This window comes from Peromyscus californicus, unplaced genomic scaffold (genome assembly GCF_007827085.1).
Source record: "Peromyscus californicus insignis strain IS unplaced genomic scaffold, ASM782708v3 Scaffold_11__1_contigs__length_118956290, whole genome shotgun sequence".
Lineage (NCBI taxonomy): Eukaryota > Metazoa > Chordata > Mammalia > Rodentia > Cricetidae > Peromyscus > Peromyscus californicus.
In genome coordinates this window covers 15258869-15284146 of record NW_026294402.1, presented here as the reverse complement: position 1 = coordinate 15284146, position 25278 = coordinate 15258869, and positions in this window count along the sequence as shown.

Sequence of the window (25278 nt, the reverse complement as noted above, 5' to 3'; positions counted from 1 at the left end):
CTACTAGTTTGTTATTTAAATATATATAACATATATAGAGAGTTTCAAGACAACTTAGTGTTTCATAATCACATTTTCAATCAATTTTTCAATATTTTTATTAATTTCTTTATTTATTTTAGAGCCCAACCACAGCCTCCTCTCTCTCCTCTGCTCCCACTTCTTCCCCCCACCTCCCCTCCATCCCTCCACAATCCACTCCTCTTTCTTTTTCTCTCAGAAATAGACAGGGCTCCTATGGGCATCAGCGAGGTGTGACATGCCGTAAAACCAAGCACTTCCCCCCATATTCAGGCTGGGCAAAGCAATCCAGCATGAGGAATAGGTTTCTAGGAGCCAGCAAAGCACCAGGGACAGCCCTTCTTCCCATTGCTGGGAGTCACAGTATTAGACCAAGCTATACACCTTTACATATATGCACAGGGTCTATGTTGGTCCCATGCAGGCTCACTGATTGTTAGTTCAGACTCGGTGAGTTCCCATGAGCCAGGTTAGCCATTTCTGTGAACACACCTCTGATGCCCCTTTCCATCCTGGCTTCTATAATCCCTCCTATCTCTCCTCAGTAGGACTACCCAAGCTTGGCCCAATGTTTGGCCATGGGTCTCTGAACCTAACTACATCAGTCACTGGATGAAGGCTATCTGATGACAACCAGGGTAGACATCAATCTGATCATAGGGCTTGACCCATTCAGACTATGCTTCTACTGCTGCCAGGAGTCTTAGCTGGGGCCATCCTTGTAGACTCATGGAAGTTTCTGTTGCATCAGGCTTCTACCTGACTATAAAGCCTGCATTTTCAGTCATATTTCTCAGAAATTTCCCCCGCTGCCTATCCCCAAATGTAATTTCCCATGTTCCCATGTCCACCTTAACCAAACCAACAAGAAGATATCCTCTATTTCCCCATCCCTTGGAGAGCTATACTTGTTACCTAGCCTTTGTAAGTCTAAGGATTGTGGAATGCTTATCCTTTACTTTACAGTTAATAATCACTATGAGTGAGTACATACCATGTTAGTGTTTCTGGGTCTGGGTTACCTCAATCAGAATGCTAAGTCACTTTTTATCATAAAATTTCACTAATAAATTTTTCTTCTCAATTGGTAATCATAACTTGAAATGGCTCTTGATTTTTAATAAACTTTTGAGAAATTCCAATGTCACTTGTCAGGAATTATATACTGATTATAGCATCAAGGAAGGAAAGAGGATTTTGCTTATGGTTTCAGAAGTTTCAGTGTATGGGAAATTAGTCAAATTGCACTTGGATTGTAGGAATTAGAGCAATACGGCAGTGAACAAAGCTACATGTCTACTGGAAGCAGTTAAACTAATAAACGTAATATCTAGACAAAATGCTTCTGAGAAGGAGAGGTGGGTAAACGGTTAAGAGTGTGTGTTGATTTTACAGAGAAACTGAATTCAATTTCATGTGGATCATTCTTCTAGGGAATCCAAGGCCTTTCACTTCCACAGTCATGTGTACTCCTGAATAGATATCCCCACAGAAACACAAACATATACACATAATTGAATTGAATAATAATTAATCTTAATTAAAAATACTTACAAATCAAATTCCCAGTTACTTACTTACATTTGTGTTACTGTGATAGGTTATTATTACCAAGGAAGCATAGAAAAGAGAACATTTAATTTGTGGATCACAGTTTCACAGAGTTAGAATCCATGATGAAACAAAAATACATGATTTGAAGAATAGCTCATAGCTTGCATTCTTATCCAAAGGTTGTAGGCATGGAGAGAACAGTGAGCATACATCAAGTATTTTGAAATCTCTAAATCTGCTACTACCTAAAATAAGGCCAGTTCTCCTTATCCTTCCTATACAATTCCACCAAACATATGATCCTATGGGGTTATTCTTATTAAAACCACCACATTCCACTCCCTGACATCCTTAGAATTATGGCCATATAGTCATGTAAAATGCATGTAGTTGATCTCCAAAATTAATCATTGTCTTTAAGTCTTGACACAGTTTAAAATTGTAAACTATCTTCTGACACTCAAGACAGTTGTAACCCTCTGTGAAATCAAAAAGCAAATTAAACATTTCTATCATAAAAAGACACAGAGTATACATTACCATTAAAAATGGGGGAGTAGGATCATAGTTAGGAAATGTTTAATCAAACAATGGCTAAAACCCAGCAAAGCAAACACCAACTCTCATAGCTCCATATCTAAAGACAAAGGCTTTAGATGGCTCTGCCTTCCTGGCTTTGCTGATCGTACCACATTGTTTTCTCTTGGACTAATTCTACACCCTGCCTGTGATTATCCTGAGCAGATGTCTCATGGCTTGGCAAACTTCAACTTCTTTGGGTCTCCAATGAAATCTAGCCTTCATTGTTAGAACTTTACACATTATACATAATGGTTTCTTAGGACTTCTACAAAAGGGGCTCTTGCCACATGGCTGTTCTCAGAATTTTGTTTAGCTGGAGAGGAAGATTCCACAATCCCTTTACTTATGAATCTTTCATGATTCTAAACAAGAACTATATGGAAAACACTGTCAAACTCAACTGACTGGTTGAGATAGAGCCCAGTTGTATTGAATCAAATTTGGAGCAGCTTTCTTTTGCTTTTGTTCTTGCAGAATAGAAAATTCTTCAGGGACCTTTTCTTTTGTAGTTGATAGTTTAGCTGTGTGGGTTATTGTCCCATAGGTTTCCTTCCATTTATTCCATTTCAACTCAGGCTTTTCTTTAATTTTATTATCTCTTCCAGCACAAACCAAAGCCCCAATATCAAATTTCTTTGTAATATTTTCTACCCAAACTTTATATTTTATATTTCTTTTCTGTCCCACATGTCCTGTTTTATTGTAAACCTGAAAAAGAGTGACTTGTTAATAGCCATAGGACAAAGGCAATATTAGGATGTCTTGAAATTTCTCTTTCCAAGATAATTAGTCCATTATATTTTGATTTACCCCTCAGCAAATTTCTTAGGACAAGGGCAGAAAGTAGTTACATTCCTAGCGAAAAATTCCAGGAATGGTCTGTAGCCCAATTACTAATAGCGTTCCCCTCTAAAATGTCTTGAGTTGGGATTCCATAGTTCACATTGCTGTCAGAACTATTTCTTCTAAGATTCTACTGGGGTGGCCAATTAAACATTGCATAGAGTGTTCAAACACTTTCTTAGTCCAAAGTCCCAAAGTCTTCTATATCCCCCCCCGCTTAAAGCATCATAGTCAACTGTAACAACAATATTGAAGACCCTAATACCAACTTATCTTTTAGTAACAGTTTTAGTACTGTCATAAACCACAAAAAATTATAAAAGAGGGTATACAATTTGAGGCTTACTTTTTCAGACATCTATGAAAGCAGAGCAAAGGCTTGTTGGAAGTAACTGCTGAAAGCTTACTCCTTGATCATCAGGTTGGAGGCAAGAGAGAGAGAGCAGTGACAATGGCTAAAGTTTTTGAAACATCGAAGTCTGACCCCAGTACACAAACTTCCTCCAACAAGACCATACCTACTAATTCTTCCAAAACTGTTCTACCAAGTGGAAAAGTATTCAAATACTGGACTATAACTCTGAATTATCCCAGGCAGCAGCGTTGGTGTTTTTTGGGATGCAGAATTTTGAGGAAACTGTAACAGAGGTATTCTGAGAGGCTAGATCACATGGGATACTTGTCCTTATTGGTGTCTGGTTCTTTTGTTGTGAAAACCCATAAACTTTTAAAGGTAACATATATACCTGCATTAACACTAATATGGAATATACACAAATCATTTAAAGATGGTTTTGTTTCACATTTAAGCAGGTAAAAGGCATCTGTTAACTTTGTAAGTTTGTTTGAATTGGATAACCAAACATTTATTTATACCCTATGAAGGAATGGCATGCAATAATAAATCATGAAAACTCTGTAGCCAACAAACTTTATCATGTCAAATCCAGTCTCAGAGTTGTTCCCATGTTGAGGTTACCAGCATATATATTGCCTGTCCTGTAGTCTTTCTTGGCTTTTTCCCTCATGTCTATATCCAAGATTCTTAGGTAATATACCCTAATCAAATCTGATCTTAGTTAATTTTGAAGAGAACCATAGCCTTTTGTTTTCTGTAAAAACCAAGGCAACAACATATTTTCTGACTCCCATTTTGAAGTTAAGACATTTTCAAAATATATAAGCTAAATTTAGCAGTTTCCATAATCCAATGACTCTCAGCAGCTATTATTTTGTACATTAGCATTTAAAAATTTCAAAGTCAACAAAGTACCATACAGAATCCAATACACCCTGTGTATTTCCCATCTTTATGTGGTATTTTCCTTTTATATTAGTTTACTCTCTCTTTAAAGACATTAATTTATTACTTTAAACTATTTATTTCATTCTTCTTGACTATCTATATCCATCTTCTTTTTTTTCTTCTGCATTTAAACACATTTTTAAGTTCACTGTAATCTGTTTAGAGGTTTTCTTGCCCTGGACCTGAATTCTTGTGCATCTGCAGCCTTCTCTGACTGCATGTTCTAAACTTTAAACTAATAAGTGGCATCTAGACCCTCTGCTTCTGGCACATGCCCTGGTATCTGACTCCTATTTGTTTGGCTGTCAAGAGCTGAGCCTCATTCCTGGGTCCCTGCCCTGGGGCCCATCTATCTGCCCCAGCTCTGGTAGGCACTTCTACCTAGTGTCCTACCACCAAGTAGCATACTGCCAGCTACTCATAAACCCCATTCAACTGCTCAGTAGTTAGGGTCTCCACTAAGGTGGAGTTTACTTGGAACTTTTTTTACTTTTTCATATTTCTCAGGCCCTATGTGGACTTACATGCCCCATATAGGGTGCTGCATGTAGTTAGAGTTTTCTTTGGGCTGCCAGCTCACAAATAACAACACGGACTTCTCATTCATTATGAAAGTTTGTCCTATAGCTTAAGCTTCCCCCTAACTAGTTATTATAATGTAAATTAACTCATTTATTTTAATCTATGTTCTATAATGTGGCATTCCCTCTCTTCCATCTTTTATCTCCTCTTTCCTGTGTCTCCTGGATTCTATCTCATGTGTCCTGATTCCTCCTTTCTCTCTCTGCCCAGAAATCTGATTTATGCCTCCTGCCTAGCTATTTCCTATTCAGTTTTTTATTACACTAGTCACAGAAATGCACTTTCGCACAGTGTAAAAATATCCCACAACATAAATACATGTGCTTTTTCATAATATTCATGAGTCCTGGAAGATATGCTAATAATAGAATGTAGATGATAAGTGATGGAATTTTATTAAAAGATAAAAATGGGCTTGAATGATTGCTCAGTAGTTAAGAGTGCTGGTGGCTTTTCCAGTGGACCTGAGTTTAATCCTCAACATCCACATGGAGTTTTCAAACTTCTGTAATTCCAGATCCAGAGAATCCAATAATTTCTTATGACCTTGGAGGATGCTGTGTGCACATATTTCACAGAGATACATGAAGACAAATATCTATACATAAACAAAATTAAAATAAATTAAAACTGAAAGATGAAAATAAACCAAAGTGAAGAAAGATCATTTATGCATGAACACAGCCAGAGTTGGTTAAAAGAATGAGAAATCTATAAAACAACAAAAATATTTAATGATAAAGTCACTAAGCCTGTTTTCTAGTGGTAAATATATTGAATTCATTAATCAAAAGATCCAGAGTGTACTTTCTGGTAAATTAGAAGGCAAAAATTTTACTCATCATGAACCATGAAAGAGTAACTCAGAAAAGAAGAAAAAATTGGTTAAGCAAAAGAGAGACAGTGCTTGAGAAATCAAGGAAAGAATGCCTCAGAAGTTTCAAATAAGTAGGGAAGTGTGGAGAGATTGAGAGATGCGTAAGTTGGGGAAAGATTAACAAAATGAAGTATATGTCAAAAGGCTATGTGGAAGACTAATATCTTTTAAGTAAAAGTATAAATAAGAGAATAGTACCACAAAGGTGACATGAAGGCAATGATGAAGAAAGCTCAAGGTTAAACTTCTCAGTGTAGATAGCAAGAAGACATGGTACAAGGCTGCTCAGCTAAAATTAAGGACATATAATGAAGCTTTATGGAAATTCATAGTTTGCAAGATGATTAAAAAATATAATATACAACATTTCCCCTCTAATACTCTCAGCTTTTACTTCTAACCTATTTTCATTCCTTTGTGTCTAGATTCATTCTTAGTCCAGTAGCCTCTTGCTTTCTGGGAACCCCTCATCCCACCTCAAGTCCATTTCCTGTAGAGCCTCTGATAGAGAATGCTTCTGAAGGTTGGTTGGTGTCATAAAGTAACAGAGATGGGCTAGGATGCAAGGCTGAGAGGTTCTCTGGATAAGAGTTATAGACATCATTTCTACATCAAAAGGTAGAGTACCTAAAGAATTAAAGTGTGATGGAGAAGGTGCTCCTGAATGCAAGCTGATTTAAGACAAAAAAAAAATCTTGAAAGACATGGATGAAAAGTCTTACTATACTTCCTGTCCTCCATTACAATCTCCCCAGTCTCACTGTGAGTCTAGTAGCAGCCTGCTTGCAGGAACCTCTGTTTGCATTCTACCTCTATATTGTGGTTATTCTGACTTCTGGTGCAGAGTCAACTAGCTCTTCCCACAACTCCTCTTAGTATTCCTTTACAGATCATCTCATCTCCTTTTTTGGTCAGCTTCTGGTCCCCCAAATCACTTTCTACATGGGATGCCAACTAGTTATACAGGGCTTGTAGGTAATTCTCACTATTTCCTGTCCTTAAGTATGCTCTGTCTACATTTCATCTCAGTCTAGTAGCAGCCTAATTGCAGGGACCCCTCACCACACCTTAAGTCCATTAACTGGGGACTCTATCTATTGGTGCAGACCTAAGGACTCCCTAGAATTTTCAACTATGTCTCTCAAGATTTATTCTTTGTCCTAGAGCAGCTTGCCTTCAGGAGCACCTCCCCCTATAACACCAGAATTCCCTGGGTATTCTGACTCTTGGTATGGAACTGATATCCATAGCTCTTTCCCATATTCCCTCTCAGTCTTTCATCCTAGCCTATGTTCATTACTTTCTGACACCTACAACCTGCAGAAGTAATCTTACCAGGGGCTGAACAGACACCACAATTGCATAAGATTCAGAAAGGCAACAGCCAAATAATGGAACAACCACCCAACAAAGATAAGACAAGAAATAAACACCAAGAAACACCTCAAACATGCAGATGTTTAGACACACCACAAAACAAAACATGAATAGCCAATATAATCTTCCTCCATTATAACTCAGTTTCCCTATTATAGTAGGCCCCAAGAAATGCAATAAAACTGGAACATAAGAAAATGACAGTAATTATGAAAATGTTCAAGTATCTGAATAGATCATTTAATGAAATCTAGGAAAAGACAAAAAGTTGAAATAAACAGTGAAAACAATTCAGGTTATGAAAATAGAATTTAACAAGGCAATAGAATCATTAAAGAAAACTCAGACTGGAAATAAAAAATTTTAGATATCAAACAAAATCCTCAGAAATAAGCCACATCAACAGATTACAATGGTATAGAAAGAGAATCTCAGGCATTGAAAGTAAGGTAGAAAAAATTGGATGCCTCTATCAAAGAAACTGTTCAATATTTTATAAAATCTAGCCACAAAGTATCTAATAAGTCTAGGACCATATGAAAAAACAAATCTATGAATAATAGGAATAGAAGAAGAAGAAGAAACCCATATCAATGCACATAAAATACTTTCAACAAAATCATAGAAGAAAATTTGCCAAACCTAATAAAAGAGGTGCCTTTCAAGGTACAAGACACACAGAACATAGAATAGACAAGACAGGAAAAGAAACAGCCAAGACATATAATCAAAAGAATAAACTAACAGAACAAAATGAGGGCATTAAAAATATGCAAGGGAAAAAAAAGTAACATATAGAGTATTACCTTTGGTGGCTCTGAAAGCCAGAAAGGGGCTGGATGTTACACAAGTTTGGATAGACCACAGATGGCAGCTCCAATTACAATAGCCAGCAAAACTATCAAAAAATAGGTGGAGAAAGAAGAAAATTTTTCATGACAAAAACAAATTTTAGCAATTTTTATCTACTAATCCAACTCTTCAGAAGGCACTAGAATGAAAACTTTAGTTTCAAGAGGTTTGCTACTCTTAATAAGGCACAAGGAATGAGTAATACCAGAACAGTAAATCAAAAAGGAGGAAATACACCATAACACCAAACAAACAAGAATCAACAAATACTTATCATTGATAATCTTCAATGCTGATGGACTCAGTTCTCCAAGAAAAAGAAACAGATTAAAAGGCTGATAAGAAAACAGGTTCCATCTTTCACCTGTATCAAAAAAATATATACCTCCTCATGAAGAGACATCACATCAGGATAAAAGTATGGGGAGTATTTCCAAGCAAATAGATCTAAGAAGCAAACAGGTATAGCCCATTTTAATGTCTGACAAAATGGACTTCAAACCAAAATAATCAGAGGAGATAGGCATTGTCATTTCATATATATTCAGGGAGGAGGAACCATAATCAGGATATATTACATGATAAAAATCTATTTTCAATAAAAGGAAAAAAATAAACATAAAAACAAACAGCAAAAATATACCCATTAGTGAAATGGAACACCTAAAAACTGATTTAAAACAGAGTCAAGACAGAAATCATGAAGAAAATAGAATTGAGTGATAATGAAAACAGAGCATTCCCAAATCTATGGGACACAATGAAAGCAGTTTTAACAGGCAAATGAATAAGACTAAGTGTCTACATCAAAAATGGGAGAATCTATTATTAACTTAATGTCACATCTGAAAACTCAAATAGAAATCACAGCTAAAAGAATAGATTGAAAGTAACTATCAATCTCAGGGCTGAATTCAATGAAAAATACACAATGAAAAGGATCAGTTAAGAGTTGTTTATTTGAGAAAAACCATCAAGATTAATAAAACTTAGCTTAATTAGCTAAAAGGCAGAGAGAAAATCCAAACCAATATAATAAAGAGAAAAAAAGGGAGACATTATGATAGATACCAAAGAAATATGGAAAATTATAAGCTCATACTTTTAAAAATCTGTACTTCATCAAGTTGGAAAAATTAAGTGAATAAATTTCTTGATATATGCAAACTACAAAAGTTAAGTCAAGATGAATTAAGCAATTCAAATAGTCCTATAACACCAAGTAAAATAGGAGCAATCAATAAAAAATCTCCCAACCAATAAAGGTCAAGGACTAGACAGATTCAGTGTAGAATTTTAATAGTACTTCAAAGAAAAAATAACAAATTTTCAAAGTTCTTAATTTATCAAATTAAAAAAAATGATAAAACAGAAGAACTTTTCCTACTTCTTTTTACAAGACCACATTATCCTGACACAAAACCACAAAAAGCCACCCCCAAAGAAAAAGAAAACCAAAGAGAATTATTGGCAAACATTCTTTAGAAATATAGATTCAAAAATACTAAGACACTAACAAAATAATCCAAGAACACATTAAAAAATATCCCTCATGTTGATCATCCCAGAGATGTAGGGGTATTTTCATATATGCAAATCAATTAACTCAATCCAGTGCATAAGGTGAAAAGGCATAAGCTGAAAAACAAAAAGGACATGATGATCTCATTAGAAGCAGAAAAATATTTTCATTAGAACAGAAAAATTTTGTGTGATATTTTGTTTGTATTCTGACAAATAGTGCTTGCCTGGAGATGAGAGAGCCAAGCAAGCCACCAGTAACCATAGAGGCCAGGCAGTGGTGGCACATACCTTTAATCCCAACACTTGGTAGGAGGAAGCAGGAAGACCAGGAGTTCAAGGGCTACATGATATTGAACCAATCTAAAAGGGAAACAACCAGATAGTGCTGGTGCACACCTTTAATCCCAGCACTAGGGAGGTAGAGACAGGAATCTAAGGCAGGTGCAGACAGGATCTCCTCCCTGTCCCATTCTGTCTCAGAATGTGTAGAGACAGGATCTTCCCCTGAATTGGTCTGAGATTTTGTAGAGGTAAGAAGTCTCTAGTGATCCACCCGGGGCCTAGTCATGGATCTCTGCATCCAGATTCCTCAGTAGTTGGATGAGGTTTCTAGGACAACAATTAGGGTGTTTGGCCATCCCATCACCAGAGTAGGTCAGTTCGGGCTGTCTCTCGACCACTGCCAGCAGTCTGTTGTGTGGGTATCTTTGTGGATTTCTGTGGGCCTCTCTAGCACTTTGCTTCTTCCTATTCTCATGTGGTCTTTATTTACCATGGTCTCCTATTCCTTATTCTCCCTCTCTGTTGTTGATCCAGCTGGGATCTCCCGCTCCCCCAAGCTCTCTTTCCCTCAACCCTCGCCTTTCATTACCCCCACTCATGTCCAGGCTGTTCATGTAGATCTCATTCCATTTCTCTGTCATTGGGTGATCCCTGTGTCTTTCTTGGGGTCCTGTTTTCCAGGTAGCCTCCCTGGTGATGTGAGTAGCAGACAAGTCATCCTTGTTTCATGTCTAGTATCCTGCTATGAGTGAGTACATACCATGTTTGTCTTTCTGAGTCTGGGTTACCTCACTCAGGATGATTTTTTCTAGATCCATCCATTTGTCTGCAAACCTCATGATGCCATTGTTTTTCTCTGCTGAGTAGTATGTCCAATTAGCGAGAATGAGGAGGGTTTATATGAGCGAGAATTGTTGAGACCAAGGTTGGATAAAGCACAGGGACAAATAGCCAAATGAATGGAAACACATGAACTATGAACCAATGGCTGAGGGGTCCCCACTGGATCAGGCCCTCTGAACGGATGAGACAGTTGATTGGCTTGATCTGTTTGGGAGGCACCCAGGCAGTGGGACCAGATCTTGTGCTCATTGCATGAGTTGGCTGTTTGAAACCTGGGGCCTATGCAGGATTGTTTGGCTCGGCCTGGGAGGAGGGGACTAGACCTACCTGGACTGAGTCTACCAGGTTGACCTCAGTCTGTGGGGAAGGCTTTGCCCTGGAGGAGATGGGAATGGGGGGGGGGTTGGGGGGAAGGTGAGGGGGACAGGAGGGGGGAGAACAAGGGAATCCGTGGCTGATATGTAGAACTGAATTGTATTGCAAAATAAATTAATAAAAAAAAAAAGATTAACTGAAAAAAAAAAAGAAGTCTCTAGTGACTGAAAAGCTCTGATTCTCTGATTTTTCAAATTTCACCCTCAATATCTGAATCTAGGTTTTTATTGTTAAGACTAATAGGGTCCTGCATTATTGGTTAAAATATTAAGGCAACTCCATGTAGTTAAAAGGGAGGTTTATTTTGTGGGGTAACTTACAAGTGAAGGGATAGGTAACAGGGTCTGGGAAAGGTGTAGCACAGTCTGGCAGCATTCTCTGGAGAACTCTGCTCCTCGATCTACCTCCAGTGTTCAGGGTCCAGGAACCAAGAGAGCCAGCCCATCCAGATCCTGGGTCTTCAAGTGTCCTCACTTGGCTCCGCCTTGTAGGAAGCCTCAATGGGGGTGGTACTTTCAGATCAAAGCTGGAATGGCTACCCACTACACTGCATCATCTGGCATCCAACGTTTGGGGCACAAAATAATGAAAAAGCTGCTTGCCTGTGGCTTTGAAATCACCAGCACATGCCAGACGTGCATGAGGGGCCTCCTACCAGAGTCTTCACCACACTGGCTAGGTTTTCCTGCCTTTTTCCCCTCAAGCTCTTTAAGAGAGTTTGGGATTTTTGTTGCAGTCTCTCTGCAGCAAACTCCACAGGTGCTTGGGCTGCTTTCACATGTTCCCCTATGCAGACAGCTGGCTTTTTGTCTTCTCTTCTCACTGTGGGTTGTGGGCTTTCCATGAACCCTCTCCTTGGGCTGCTATCACAGTAGGTATCTGTCTTGACAACTGCTTGGCCTTCTACTGTCTACACAGGAGCAGTCAGCCTCACACTTCACCATCATGTTTAGCAGATATGGTGAGACAATTGGAAATTTTTAAAGGGGGAATTATTTAAAAAAAGAGAGAGTTTTTTCCCCATATTAGAAAATGGGAAGCACTATTAACAATGGAGAGAGTTAGATCTCTGTATGATTATGCAATGCATGGTTTAAAAATGGAACAAATAAATGAAGGGATAATCAACCTAATTGAGATTGACATAGTTAATTATCATTTTGATAATTCTTATTATTGGTTTGATAATTCTTGGTTTATCTCTAAAATAGTTGTCTGATATGAGTGCCAAGAGACAGGCCTTAGAAAATGTTATCAAACTGATCAAAGAGTTATTCAGAGCCAGACAGAAGAAGTTAAAGGAGAACCAACCTCACCATTACATTATAAAATTAGATAGGACCAGCCAAAGGTTTTCAAACAAACAACTTTAGTTTATTGAGTTATCTTACAGGAACAACTGCCAAATGACAGATATCCTTAAGAAGGCTGTGTTAAGAGCTGACTAGATGCCTGTGAAAATGTTAGATTTTAGGATTTAAGGAAGTGATAGTCTCATATGGTATGCATTCTCCTTTTGTGAAGTAGATGTTAAATTCATGCTCAACTAGTAACAGAATTGTCCCACAAGTCTGCAGAGACTTGGTTACAGCAGTATTGGAACCTGGTCCTCAATTACAATGGAGGACCTGGTGGAAAGTTGAGGCTAAGGCCATTGAACAACCAAGTAGGGCTAGAGGTATTGAAATATCCCCAAACCAACTGTTGGACAGGGCAATAAAGCTGATATACAAAGACAGTCTCTATATGATGATCACACCCTGACTCTGTGCTATGTAGCAGCTTTGAATGCTTGAGACAGAATTAAAGAAGTTGGAAAGAGAACTGAGTCATTTACTAAAACTATACAGGCAACCCCAAAAAAAACCTTCACTGATTTTTTTCCTAAGATTTACTTTAGCTACAAATAGAATGATATCGAACTCAGAAGCTAGGCAGATAATAATTGAATCTTTGGCTTTTGAAAATGTCCATTAACAATGCAAAAGGGTAATTAGGCTTTTAAAGGCAAGATCAGCACCCATAGGGGAAAGGATCAGAGATACAGTCATAATGAATCTCATAATCATAATAATGCTTGGATAGGAGAGGTGATTTCTAGAGGCCTGAAGAAAAAGCAAAATGTCAGGTGTTTTAATTGTGGCAAACAAAGTCATCTAAAAAGGGATTTTAGACAAGGCATTCCTAGAAACAATGTTTTTTTTTTCTAGGAATAATCTAAAGTCCCTCCCTTCTGGAGTATGCAAAAGGTATGGCAAAGGCAGACATTGAACCAATTAATGCAGATCAACAAGTGACAGACAGGGTCACCCTTTGCCATCCTGAAAACCTTGGGGTCCTCTAGCAGGCCCCCATATTAAATTTGCTTCAGTCTTTCTCTGTCATTAATGGGAGAATCTCTTTCCCAGAGCAATTGAAGGGCCTAATGTCTATTGTAAAAAACGATGAATGATGGAACAGCTTTATAAAATAAAACAAAAATTCCATGAGAATCCATGAATGAAAACTGATAAAGATTAGATTTGAACAAGATAGAAATCTTGGTTAGAAGAGGTGAAAGTTCATCATAGTGCATAACCACTCAATCTAAATTAACTTATAAAACTAACAAATGCTTCTGATTTGATCAGATTTAACTTGCCAAAAGGGAAGCTTCCCAAAGTTAGGGTTGTGGAAGGTTTTATATTTGTCTTTCTAAAAAAATAAAACAACCATCTTGAGGAATTTAAAGACCATTGTACAAATAAGCATTCAAAGAAGAAGAAGGGAGAACTCCCTGGAAAAAAATTACCAAGAAAAGGAATAATCTGAACTAATCTGATCTCTGAAGTGTACAAAAAGATGATAGGATTCCATAATGATGATTCTACCTGGACCATGGTAATTCCACTAAGCTAACAAATAATACCTAAAGTTCAGTTTCAAAATACAAACTGCCATGGACAACTTCAAGGTGGATGACTAAGATGATCCCAGAACGCAGCAGGGAAGTGATCTGTTTCTTTCCTTATGGACACCAGAGCCACTGACTTGGTCCTGGGAGTTTTGGGATGTCACCTCTCCTTTCTCTATTGTCAGTTACAGAGGACATCCTTACCTACCTCACCAGATTTAATTGCACTTTCATAGTTACTTAATGGGAAAAGATTTCCAGCTAAGATAAGAGCTCATTGCCTCACTCCAGATCTACTGCCTGTGTTTTTCATGTGTACACGGATAGGGTCCTGATCTTTGTCTTGTCCCTAATTCAAAAAAATAAGTTGTCATGCACCACAAGCTTTTCTCTTCCCAGTTACCTGTTCTAGCTCACTGTTCAGCTAATGGCACAGGACTACCACAGAACTGGAGTCCAGAGATTATCAAGTAAGAGACTGTAACAGCTAAAATGTATTTATACCCCCAGACCCAAAAGCATCTGGGTGCTACAAAAGACTTTAATGTAAACATCTATTACTATAAAATGCTTTAACAGTTGATCACCTGTCTCCTGGATGCCAAACTAGTAAAGGAAACAGATGCTTTAAAATAATCTGTCTCTGATAAAGCTTAACATGTTTCAAAATTCTTCCCAAGCTCCAGAAACCAGCTTAAATCCATCTGGACAGGCTGGACCTACCTCAGATAAATGCCAGCATAAAATAATAATGATTCTTTTCTCTCTAAGCTTTTTTTCTGTGTCACCAGCATCTTGTCAGACAGAAGGTTCCCAGCCACAGACAAGAGGGATACATGTCTCCAGAACAATGGATGGCAGACAGTATCCCACAATGCCTGTCTACCTTGGAAAACTTCCCTTCCCATTCCCCTAAGAGCCAACCAATGTCCAACCGTCAGTTGGAAGGAGCTTTCGAGAGGAACGATGCCCCTAGTCCCATCTACCTGCTTTTTTATGATAAGAGAAAGTCTGGGATGTAAGGATTATGTCCTTAATTATGTCACTAGCCTGCGATGGCATCCCAGCCTAAAAAGCAGGTGTGCCCTCTCTCTTTTCGCACTCTCCTTCCACATTCTCTTCCCTCTTTGCGGTCTCTCTGTCTCTGTCTCTCTCTTTCCCCCTCTCCCAATAAAGCTCTAGAAAGATAACCATGGCTCGTGATTCTTCTGCCATGGCAACATCCATCCACATGGCCGCCTTGGGCAGTGGCCAGTCACAAGCGCTGCCACTTAACCAATACTATCACCTGTAAGTTTATAGTTGAACACATTTATGATAGATTCCTAATGCTTTTCCCCAACCACAATATGGATATATTTCTAGCACACAAAATCCTTTTCTGATTTATTTCAACTACTAGCTGACTCTACTCTTATCTCTCCCCTTTTGGGTTCCAAATAAAATTGCCAGGAAGCTTCTAACAGAGACCCCTGCAATCTTGTGCTATATGCAAAACATAAGGTGTTACTGCTTGGGCTAGGATATAGACCAGCCCTGGGAGGAGGAGGAAAGGAGTGAAGATTTGAAGGAACTGAAGATGGAGGGAACTAAGAAGGAAGAGAACTAAGGAAATGAGGAGATCTGAGAGAGTTAAACTGGTGACTGAATGATGGTGACTGAGGAATAAACGAATTGAACTTAAGGTCTCCGAGCAGCTGGATTCATTCCCACACCAATGGTAGTGTCTCTCCTGGGCCCCTGGATTTGTATAAATTTAAGGCTGGATTCTTAAATATTATACAAAACCCACAGACTTCTCTAGCAAGGACTTGAGAAAAGCCCTGAAATTTCCCATTACAAAAAGACTGGATAACAAATGAAGTAGCTAGCTCTCACAGAACTTGACAATTATCCTAATAATTTTTCAGGGTCCCCTAAAGATGCTGTCAATCCCAGACAGGAAGCAATTTTAAGAACACATTATCCACACCCCAAAGAGGGGGGAGGGTGGTTGGTTTTTGGTGGCTTAGTGGGTTATGGATATTTGTCATTGTTTAGGGTAGTTGGTCACAATTGTTATTGGTAATTGTGAGGAAAAAAGCTGAACAAATGAGACTAGATTCAGCGATCTCATTCTAATAAGACCATTTAGCAATTCATGCTACATCTGGCAAACTGATATTTGTGGCACAAATTTATAAAAAAGCTGCTTGCCTGGGGCTCAGGCCTGAGCTGCATTCATCCACACCACTTGGGCTGAAGTCTTTTTGGCTTCTTCTTTTCTGGTGGGTTATGGGCTCTCTCTGGATCCCCATCTTGGACTGCTACCACACTAGGTAGCTGCCTTGAAACTCTCTTGGGCTTCTGCTGCTCTACACAGTCAGCAGACTTGGTGAGTCAATTAAGATATCTTAATGGGAGAAATTAGTTAAAAGAGAATATTTAAAAACATTTTTATTTTATAATTAATTTAATTTTACATATCAGCCATGGATTCTCCTGTCCTCCCTACTCCTACCCCCAGCCTTCCCCTAAAGTACACCCCCCATTCCCACCTCCTCCAAGGCAAGGTCTCCCCTGGGGATTCAGCCCAGCCTGGTAGATTCAGTTGAGCCAGATCCAGTCCCCTCCTCCTTGCACCAAGGCTGAGCAAAGTGTCTCAGCATAGGTCCTAGGCTCTAAAAAGCCAGCTCATGCACCAAGGACTCCCACATTAAAAAATGGGAAACATTTTTACAATGGAGGGAATTTGGGCTCTGTTTTATAACACATTAGGCAGTCTGAAAATGGAACAATTAAATGAGAGGATTGATGGGATTTATATAACATCAATTATGAAAATTATTTGTTTGATCATTTTTATTTTATCATTAAAAATGTTGGTTAATTTGGGTGCCAAAATAAAAGTTTCAGAAAAACTTGTTAAAACAGATCATAGAGATATTCCGACCCAGACAGAAGAATTGAAAAGCGAACCTATCTCAGCATTACATTATACAGTTACAGAGAATCAGCCTAAGGTTTTTAAACATCCATCCTTAATCTATCCAGTAGCCTTACAAGAACTGCCAAATGCTCAAAGCTGTGTATGATCTGATTGGACTCCTATGAAAATGTTAGATTTGAGGAGATTCAAGGAAGCTATAGTATCATATGGTATACATTCTCTGTTTGTAAAGCAGATGTTAAACTCATGGTCAACATATAATAGAATTATCCCTCAAGACTGGAAAGATTTGTTCACAGCTGTTTTAGAGCCTGGAACCCAGTTACAATTGAGAACCTGGTGGAAAGAGGAGGCTAAGACTACAGAACAATGATGTAGGGCTAGAGGTATGGAAATTTCCCATGATCAAATTCTTGGAGAAGGTGATTATGCTGATATACAAAGATAATTTTTTATGATGTCCACACCCTAATTCTATGCTGCATGGCAGCCTTGAGTGCTTGGGACAGAATTTAAGAAGTCAGAAAGAAATTTGAGTCATTTACAAAAGTTATACAGGGCCCAAAAGAAACCTTCATGGATTTCTTACAAAGACTGTCTTCAGCAGTAAATAGAATGATACCAAATTCAGAAGCTAGACAGATAATGATTGAATTGCTGGCTTTTGAAAATGATAATGCACAGTGAAAAGAGGTAATTAGGCTGTTAAGCACAAGATCAGCACCTTTGGAGGAATGGACTTGAGATACAATTTATATCGACTCCCATGACCATGATGGTACCTGGATAGAAGAGGTGATTTTGAGAGGTTTGAAGAACAATAATGTCAGATGCTTTCATTGCAGTAAACAAGGTCACCTAAAAGGGACTGTAAACAGGGCATTCCTAGAAACAATGTTTTTTTTTCAAGGAACAATGGCAACAGAATGCCCCTCCTTTCTGGATTGCAGATGTGGTAAGGGTAAACATTAGACTAATGAATATAGATCAACAAGGGACAGACAAGGTAATCCTTTGCCCTTGCCACTGAGAAACTCCCTAAGGGGCTTCTTGCAGCCCCCCATAGCAAATTCAGTTCAATCCTTTTCAGCCATCATAAAAAACCCTTCCCAGAGCAATTAAATAACCAAATACCTATTGTAAAAATATATACTGCTTGGGGTGATATAACAGCCACAGAGAGATCAAAAAATTCAGGAGAAACAAGAAAGCAATATTTTTTGGAAAACTACAAACGAATAAAGACCAAAATTAAAAATACGAATAAATGATGTTCTCATTGAAGGTCTAGTAGACACAGGTATAGATGTAACAATAGTTGCACCAGAATCTTGGCATCCAAATTGGCCTCTTTGGGAGGTAAATGGTCAGCTGTTAGGGATTGCAACATTATTTCAAGTGAAACAGAGTGCAAGATGGGTCAAATGTATAGGGCCAGAAGGACAGAGAGGAAAATAAAAGCCATATGTGGCTAATACAGCCATGAATTTATGTGGCTGTGATCTATTACAACAATGGAACACTCAGATTAACATTCCCTCAACCTCAGAAACAAACCATACACTAACATATGTTTCTGAGAAAAAATATTAGAAGCTATTATAAAGAACAGTCACCAACCATGCAGATTGTACAAGAACAGGGCAAAACAGATGCTGATCTTTCAAGGGCACTAAGAGGTCTATCTTTAAAATGGCTAACAGACAAGCCTGTATGAGTTAAGCAATTGCCTTTAACAAAAGAGAAACTACAGGCCTTAGAACACCTGGTACAAGAACAGTTAAATGCCCAGCATACTAAAGAATCAACCAGCCTGTGGAATTCTCCTGTATTTGTTATTAAAAAGAAATCTGGTAAGTGAAGAATGGTAACAGATCTAAGAGCAATTAACAAGATAATTCAGTCAATGGGCTGTCTACATCCTGGAATTCCTTTGCCTACTCTGTTACCTAATGGTTGGCTTCTTAAACTTATCAATTTAAAAGACTGTTTCTTATCAATACCCTTATAAGAAAAAGACAAAAAAGTTTGCCTTCATGGTACTTACTGATAATAATTCCCAGTCAGTCAAGAGATATCAATGGAAGTTTCTCCCACAAGGAACGTTAAAAAGCCCAATCCTGTGTCGATATTTTGTATGACAGCTGTTGGAACTAAGATGTAAACAATTACCTAAATCTGTAATTTATCATTATATGGATGATAGTTTACTATCTGACTCAAATGCAGACATTTTAGAAAGAATGTTTGAAGAAGTAAAGAAAATTTTGCCTTACTAGGGATTGCAAATTGCTCCTGAAGAGATGCAAAGAGGAGATTCTATTAATTACTGAAAATATAAAATAAGTCTACAAAAAGTTAGACCCTAAAAGGTGCAAGTTAGGAGCGATTAATTAGAGACCCTTAATGACTTTCAAAGATTATTCAGAGACATTCCCTATCTATCGACTACTGTTGGGGTAAAAAAAGGATGAAATGAGTAATGTGTTCAAAACCATAGAGGGTGACAAGGATTTAAATAGTCCAAGAGAATTATCACCTGAAGCTGAGAGATAATTGGTTTTGGTGGAAAAGAAAACACAAGATGTACATGTGGGTCATGTGAATCCAAAGCTTGGCTGCATTTTGATTATTTTACCCTCTACTTATTCTATTATAGGAATATTAATGCAGAGGGATGATATTATATTGGAATGAGTATTTCTACTAATTAAACAGAGTAAAAAATTAAAAACTTATGTGGAAAAGATTTCTGAGTTGATTTTAAAAGGAAAATTGAGACTTCATCAATTAGCAGAAATAGACCCAACAGAAATTGTAGTCACTTTAAATAATGGTGAAACTGACAAATTATGGGCAGAAAGTGATCCTTGGCAAAGAGCTTGCAGTAACTTCTTGGGAGAGATTAACAACAAATATCCCCAAAGTGGTAGAAATAAAACTTATGGACACCTGATTTTTGACAAAGAAGACAGATTAAACAATGGAAAAAGGAAAGCATCTTCAACAAATGGTGCTGGTCTAACTGGGTATTGGTCTGTAGAAGAATGCAAATAAATCCATACATATCACCCTAGACAAAACTCAAGTCCAAATGGATCAACATAAGTACAGATTTGATACACCGAATCTTATAGAAAAGGAAGTGGGAAAAAGCTTTGAATGCTTTGCCACTGATGACAGCTTTCTAAACTGAAGCCCAGTACCACAGGTACTAAGACTGACAGTTAATAAATGTGACCTCATAAACTGAAAAGCTTCTGTAACACAAAGGAACTGTCAAGAGAGCAAAATGGCAACCTACAGAAGGGGAAAATTTTTTACCAAGCCCACATCCTATGGAAGGCTAATTTCTAAAATATATAAAAACTCAAGAAACTAGATATCAACAAACCTAATAAGATTTTGTCTTATACCTGTCAGAATGGCTAAGATCAAAAAAAGAAGTGACAGCTCATGCTGGAGAGGATGGGGAACAAAGGGAATATACTCCTCCATTACTGATGGGAGTGCAAGCAAACTGTCATAGCCATTTTGGAAATTAATATAGCTGTTTCTCAAAATAATAGTAATTAATCTACCTCAAAACTCAGGTTTACTACTTCTTGACTTATATACCCAAAGGATGCTCTATCATACCACTTGGACATTTGCTCAACTCTGTTCACAGCAGCATTATTCATAATAGCCAGAAATTGTAAACAACCTTGTTTTTCAAGGTATGGATAAAAAGAATGGGGTTCTTTTACACAACTGAGTATTACTCAGATGTTAAAAAATCATAAAATTTGCAGGCAAAGGTATGGAAATGGAAAAAATCACCCTGAGTGAGGTAACTGAGACCCAGAAAAGTAAACTGTAAAGTAAAGGATAATCATCCTGCAATCCTCAGACCCAGGGATGCTAAGTAACATGGAGGACCCAAGTGGGGGGGCATTAATCTTCCTTAGAAGGAGAAAAAGAATGGATATCAAGGGTAAACTAGGGGCAGGTGAAGATGGGAATAGGAAATATGAGGTAGGGGAGGACAACTGGGAGAGACAACTGGAATTGGGAGCATCTAGGGGATAAGTTAGAATCCTATTGCAGTGGAAACTACTAGGAATCTACAAAGGTGAACCTGGCTAAGACACCCAGCAATAGAGGAACAAAGAGCCTTAACAGGCCATCTCCTATAGACAGAAAAGACTTTCAGTGGAGGGATTGAGACATCTACCAAGCCACATAAGGTTCAACCTACAATTTGTCATGCCTACAAGATGTGCTGGGGTAAGATTGGAGCAGAAATTGTGGCAGTGGCCAATCAATGATAGGTTCATCTTGATATACATGCCATCAGAAGGAACCCACTGCTCACATTGTCTGGATATCCAGGAACCAGAGGCTGGTTAGCCCAGAGACTTAGAATAGAACCAACCAGGACCAGCAAAAATAAAAACAAACAAATAACAAAAAAGTCAATTAAATTCTTCCAAATGATTTTCTGCTATACTCATAGATAGGAGCTTAGCATAATTGTCAACAGAGAGCCTTCATCCAGCAGCTGATAGAAACAGATGCAGAGACCCACAGCCAAACATTAGGTGAAGCTCAGAGAATCCTGCAGAAGAGGAGGAGGAAGGATTGAAGGATCTAGGAGGGTCAAGAACACCACAAGAAAACCCACAGAATCAACTAAGCTGGACTCATAGTGGCTCACAGAGACTGAACTGAATGTCAGGAAGCCTGCATGAGTTTGAGCTAGCCCCTCTGCATATATGCTACACTTATGAGCCTTGATCTTCTTGTGGGTCTCCTAACAGTCAGATTTGGGGTTTTCCCTGACTCTTTTGCCTTTGTTAAGGACCCCTTTCCTCCTACTGATTTTCCTTGTCTGCCCTAGTAAGACAGGAGGTACCTAGTTTTATTGCAACCTGATAGCTATGTTTGGTGTATATCCCTGAAAGACATGCCTTTTCTGAAGTGAAAGGAGTGACTATGAGGGTAGAGTAGGAGGGACATGGATGGGAGAAGGGAGAAGAAACTGAAGGATGTAATATATGAGAGAAAAATAAATTTAAAAAAATTATCAAAATCTCAAGTCCAGATTGATCACATACTCTGAGTCTATTGAAAAGAAAAGTGGAGGAGTAGCATTGACCTCATTGGCACAGAAAAGAGATTTCTGAACAGGACACCAATAAACAGGCCCTATGACCAACAATTAACAAATGGAACCTCTTGAAGATGAAAACCTTCTCTATGGCAAAGAAAATAATCATTCAGGCAAAGCAGCAGTCTACAAAATGGGAAAAGCTCTTTATCAATTATATACCTGATAAAAGGTTAATATTCAAAGTATATAAATGTGTAAAAAGAAAGCCTTAACATAAAAATACCCAAAATATTTAACCCAATTAGAATTGTCTATTTCTGAGTATATATAGTTCTTAAAATATGAAACACAAATGAATGTGAAACACTCAAAGAAATGTACAACATACTTAGATATCAGAGAAAAGCAAATGAAATCTGCTTTGAGATTCTATTTTCCACAAGTGAGAATGCATATGGCCAATTAAAAACAATCAGTTAAACAAACAAACAAACAAACAAACAAACAGCATATGCTGTCACAGATTCAGGGGAAAGAGAACACTTATTCATTTCTTCTAGGAGTGCAAATTTGTACAGCTACTACAAAAATCAGTGTGGATATTCCTTTGGAAGCTAGGAATAATAGATCCACCAAAAGATATAGCTATAACACTCTGGGAAATAGACCCAAAGTACTCTATATCATACTACAGAGATACTTGGTCATCAATGTTCATTATTGCTCTATTCATAATAGCCAATGGCCAGATTGGAAACAGTATGGATGGCCACCAACTAATGAATGGATAATGAAATTATGGTACATTAATGTAGTGGAATATTATTCAGCTGTAAAGGATAATAATATTGTGTAATTCACAGGTAAAAAAATGGAGATAGAAAAAATTATCCTAAGAAGAGAACCCAGACTCCAATGGACAAAGAGTGTATGTTTTCTTTTATATGTGGATATTAGCTTTTAATACTTCAATAGAAATGTTCCAAACTAACTATAGGTGATAGGTATTTAGTAAAAGGATAAATAGAGCAGAGACAACATCTCAAGGAAGGGGAAATAAAATGTGTTATGAAGAAGCAGAGGAGTGACTGGAGTAGGAGGATTAAGTATGAAATGAGATGATGAGATGGAAGAGTGTTTTAAGATAGTACCTTTAGTTGCTGTTTTATTGCTGTGATGAAAAACCACCACAAAGGCAAATTTTAAAGAAAATGTTTAATTAGTGGCTTGCTTATAATTTCAGAGTGATAGTCCATGGTGAGGAAAATTGGGCAGGGAGACAGGCACTGTTTAGGAGCAGTGGTTGAGATCTTACATCTGCTTGGTGCTCTGACAAAAGTAACCAATGGAAAAGCCAGTTATTTTGACTCACAATTTGAGGGCACTCTCCATCCTGGTGAAGATGTCATGGTGTCAAAGGCAAGACACAGCTGTTCACATTGAATTTGCAATCAGGAAGCTGAGAGATCAATACTGAGGGTAGACACAGTTTTCTTCTTTTTATTTTCCCAATTTGTGGAATGGAGAACTCACATTCATTGTGGGTCCTCCCAGCACAATTGACCCAGTTTAGAAAAATTGCTCCCAGATAGACCCACAAGTTTACTCTTAGGTGATCAATATTCATTATGATAATTCTGTAAAGCTAAGAATTTTGATAAAAGTAAGTGCTTTGAAGATGCATAACATGAAAGGAAATTTGATTAAGTTGGAAAAGGAATACTTTGAAGACTGAAAAACAATAAGATATTGGTCTATTGTGAACAATACTAAATCATCTGACTACCATTCTCAGAAGTAGAAAGTCAAGTATTTCTGCAGTCATGTATCAGGGGTGGAAATACAATGCAGAACTACTAAATGTAGCAAATCCACTCAATCAAAGGTCTTTTGCTTCATAAACTGAGCCTCTCAGAAGATACTGAAATTCCCCAAGGAATAAAATGATTAGAAAAGTGTCCACTTTTTTGTCATAAGATTGAGACTTTGGTTGTGACTGGTTCTGTCATAATGTGACATGGCTCTCTGGCTTGGGTATATTTCTGAATCATCAATTTCATTTTCTCATTTTTTATAATGGTAACTTCTGTGGAAATGCAGAGAGATGCTGTAGAGAAGAAGAATATGTAGAAGAAAAATGCCAGTGTCAGACTAAGTATATGGACTTAAAGTGACCTTCTTATCAGTTTAGCTTTTGGTTATCAACATGTATTGATACTTAGGAAAGAAATTGATGGTGAAAGGTTGAAAGGAGAAGGAAAAAGGAACAGAAAATGCCACAAGATTAATTCATAATGGAGAAGGAATGAGGGATGTGTTCAAAGTCTAACTAGGAACCCTCCCAATATAATGCTGTATGTGGAAAAGAAGCAAACAAAGATCGATATAGAAAAAGCATAAAATCATAGCACACAAGTAATGTGTGCTATTCCAAACACCTGGTAAACATGCTTTTGGTCAAATCATCCCATTATGCAGCCCTGTTGGGTAAAGCAAGCTCAGATTCTCTGGCCCTGAGTAAGGTCTCACTGGACAGCCTTTGTATGATCCCACAGTTCCCCCTTAATAATATGAAGCTCTCAAGTAAGGATACAGAGCTTAACTCTATGCAACTTTGAATCAGCTTTCCCACTAACAGCTTGCAAATAGCTGGAATAATCATAGTAATACACTTGCTCCTTATGACTGCTATATCACCTAGTAAAGAAGTAGAGCACGTTAAAGATGGAATGGCCTTTCTGAGTGGGTCTAAGATGACTACAGCAATCTTAGCTGCAGCAAGCCCCTTTTTTGAAATCAATAAACTCCTGATGCAACTGCATCAAATAAATCAGTAAACTCCTGTTGCAACTGCATCAAATCTAAAGATTCCTTAGCATCACCATTAACACTAACAGGCTAACATCATAATTCTAATGTAAATATTAATATACATAATTACAATTCTCAAAAACTTACATCCAAAGGCAAACTCTTAATAGAATTATTTACACTTTACAAACTTTAGCAAACATCCAAAAGCAATTTCTTAATAGAACTTTTTTATTTCTTGCTAAGAAAACATAAGGAACATTAACACAAGTTAACATTAATACACTCAAGGAACAAGAAATTTTTTTAATTAAAGAGACTTAGGAATATTAACTCCCCCTTTTCTTTATAATTTTTAAGCTGCATCCTGAGCCTGCATAGAAAAAATAAATTTCTCCATTTCTATACAAACAGTTCCATTTTTTTTTTTTTTTTTTTTTTTTTTTTTTTTTTTTTTTTTTTTTTTTGGTTTTTCGAGACAGGGTCTCTCTGTGTAGCTTTGCGCCTTTCCTGGAACTCACTTGGTAGTCCA